The 3,366-nt window shown below is 43.8% G+C and overlaps 1 non-coding gene across 1 annotated transcript; it reads left to right on the forward strand.

The window, feature by feature from the left end:
• Positions 1–3,056: 3,056 nt before the first annotated feature.
• LOC133813561 (small nucleolar RNA R71) lies at positions 3,057–3,163 on the forward strand. The gene has a single exon (XR_009884570.1). It is a non-coding gene; the product is annotated as a small nucleolar RNA R71 (small nucleolar RNA).
• Positions 3,164–3,366: the final 203 nt, after the last annotated feature.

Raw genomic sequence — 3,366 nt, forward strand, 5'->3', positions numbered from 1 at the left:
CAATCCGCTGTCCCAGAACTGCCCCCACTGCGTAATCACTGGCATCACACATCAACTCAAAAGGCAATTCCCATCTCGGAGCTATCACAATTGGAGCAGAAATAAGCTTTTCTTTCAAGAAATTGAACGCCCTCAAACATTCGTCATTAAAATCAAAGACAACTCCATTCATAAGCAGATTGGAAAGAGGCTTAGACACCTTTGAGAAATCTTTGATGAATCTTCGATAGAACCCAGCGTGACCAAGAAAACTTCTAACTCCTTTGACTGAAACTGGTGGAGGCAGCCTTTCAATGGTAGAAATTTTCGCTCTATCTACCTCAATTCCCTCACTTGAAATTTTATGGCCAAGAACAATCCCCTCTTTCACCATAAAATGGCATTTCTCCCAATTCAACACCAGATTAGCCATCTCACAACGACGCAGCACGTTCTTCAAATTACCCAAACAGAGGTCGAATGATGAGCCAAAAACAGAGAAATCATCCATGAAAATCTCAATACATCGGTCTACCATGTCTGAAAATATGGCCATCATGCACCGTTGAAATGTTGCAGGGGCATTGCATAGTCCAAATGGCATTCTCCTGAAAGAAAATGTGCCATAAGGACATGTGAAGGTTGTTTTCTCTTGATCCTCTGGTGCAATAGCGATTTGATGATACCCAGAATACCCATCTAAGAAACAGTAGTAGCTGTGGCCTGCCAATCTGTCAAGCATCTGATCAAGGAAAGGCAAAGGGAAATGATCCTTCCTTGTTGCCTTATTGAGCTTGCGGTAATCTATACAAATCCGCCACCCCGTTACAGTTCTTGTTGGAATGAGTTCATTGTTCTCATTTTTCACTACAGTCATTCCACCCTTCTTAGGTACCACTTGCACAGGACTCACCCATGCACTGTCAGAAATTGGGTAGATCACCCCAACATCCAACCATTTAAGAATCTGGTCCAATACTACATCCTTCATGGCTGGATTGAGTCTTCTCTGGGCCTCTATGGATGGCTTGCTATTCTCCTCCAATAAGATTTTATGCATCACTGTCGCTGGGCTTATTCCTCTAATATCTGCCAAGGTCCACCCAATGGCCAATTTATGCTCCCTTAGAACCCTCAAAAGTTTCTCCAATTCTACCTTTGACAGGTCAGCTGACACAATGACCAGTAAAGTTTCATTCTCTCCCAAATAAGCATATTGCAAGTGATCTGGGAGAACCTTTAATTCCAACGGTGGTGGCTGCTGAATGGAGGTTAGCGGTTTTTCAGTCGCATCCGCTAATTCTTGGAACTTTTTCCAATATGGTAAGAAAGAATTGATCCAGTTGACACATTCTCTAATCTCAGCGTCCTCATCATCATCGCCCTCATCACCCAATAATACTGCCTCTAAGGCATCACTGCTCATCCTTCTCTTGGAGACTGCCTTTTCTATCACATCCACACTAAAGCAACTGTCACTAGCCACTGGATACTTCATAGACTTGAAGACATTAAAGACCACCTCATCTCCTTGAACTCTAAGCTTAAGCTCTCCTTTTTGAACATCAATAAGAGCTTGGCCTGTGGCTAGAAATGGCCTACCAAGAATAATAGGGACATCTGTGTCCTCCTCCATGTCCAGAACAATAAAGTCAGCGGGAAATATGAACTTATCCACTTTCACAAGAACATCCTCAATAATTCCTCGCGGATGTGTTAACGATTGGTCTGCGAGCTGTAAAGTGACAGTTGTTGGTTTTGCCTCCCCCAAACCAAGTCTTTTAAACACAGATAAGGGCATCAGATTGATACTTGCCCCCAGATCACATAAGGCGTGCTTGCATTCAAACTTGCCAATGGTGCAAGGTATGGTGAAACTCCCCGGATCTCTCAGCTTTTGGGGTAACTTCCTTTGTAAAATAGCGCTGCACTCTTCAGTGAGTGCTACAGTCTCATAGTCCTCCATTCTCCTTTTCTTTGACAGAATCTCCTTCATGAACTTAACATAACTGGGCATCTGCTCCAAGGCCTCCGCAAAAGGAATGTTTATGTGCAGCTTTTTAAACACCTCAAGAAACTTAGAAAACTGTTTATCAAGGGTAGTCTTTCTAAGCCTCTGAGGGTATGGAACTCTAACTGGCTGCTCAATGACAACTGGGGGACTCTGATCTGACTTCTGATGGTTTTCAGTAACCCTTTCTGAATTAGACTGTGCACCCATCTCTTTTTTCTGAACTACTGCCTGTGGAGGTCTAGGCTGCTCTGTTTGCTTCCCACTCCTCAGAGTAATTGCCTGAACTTTCTCCTTGGGGTTGACTTCAGTATTACTAGGCAAGTTTCCCTGGGGTCTGTTATTGAGCATATTGGCCAACTGCCCAACCTGTGTCTCAAGGTTTCGAATGGAGGATCTTGTCTCAGTCATAAATTGAGTCTGAGTGTTAGTAAGAGTCAACAGGGCAGCTTGCAGTTCATTAGGTCTCTCAGGTTGAGGCATTGATTGTGGAGGCCTAGGCTGCATTGATGACGAAGCTTGATTCATAGATGGCTGAGGCATGTTATTCTGAAATTTTCCCTGAAACTGAGGTTGTTGGCCTTGATTATTCTTCCACGAAAAATTTGGATGATTTCGCCACCCAGGATTGTAGTTGTTGGAGAATGGATTATTGAGCGGCCTTTGAAAGTTTCCCACCGCTTGAACTTGAGCATGATCCATTGGGGTGTTATTATTACAGATAGGGCACTGATCGAAAGAATGAGCACCACCACACATTTCACACCTCACTGCCATCTGAACCGCATTAGCAGACACACTACTCTGTTGCAACTGCTTGGTCAAAGAGGCTACTTGCGCTGTTAAAGCAGTAATTGCATCTAGCTCATGCACCCCAGCTACCTTTCTAACTCCTGATGATCTTTCCTCTGACCACTGATGGTTCTTTGTAGCCATGTCCTCCAGCAGCTCATAAGCGCCAGTTGCGCTCTTGCTTATAAAAGTGCCACCCGCTGCAGCATCTATAATGGTTCTGGTTGTCGGACATAAACCATTGTAGAAGTTCTGTACTAGCATCCACTGTTCAATGCCATGATGAGGACATATTCTAAGGAGTTCCTTAAACCGTTCCCACGCCTCATATAATGACTCTCCGTCATTCTGGAAAAAGTTATTTATCTCTCCCCTTAATTTAGCAGCTTTGGACAGAGGGAAGAATTTGGACAAAAACTTATGAGCTAGATCTTCCCAAGTGACAATGGAGTTTGGCTGCAGAGAATTCAGCCAACTTTTAGCTCTGTCCCTTAGAGAAAATGGGAAGAGCCTAAGCTTGATTGCGTCATCACTCACCCCATTATATTTGAAGGTTCCACACAACTCCAGAAAGTTGGACAAAT

The sequence above is a fragment of the Humulus lupulus genome, chromosome 1, assembly GCF_963169125.1.
Source record: "Humulus lupulus chromosome 1, drHumLupu1.1, whole genome shotgun sequence".
In the NCBI taxonomy this organism is placed as follows: domain Eukaryota; kingdom Viridiplantae; phylum Streptophyta; class Magnoliopsida; order Rosales; family Cannabaceae; genus Humulus; species Humulus lupulus.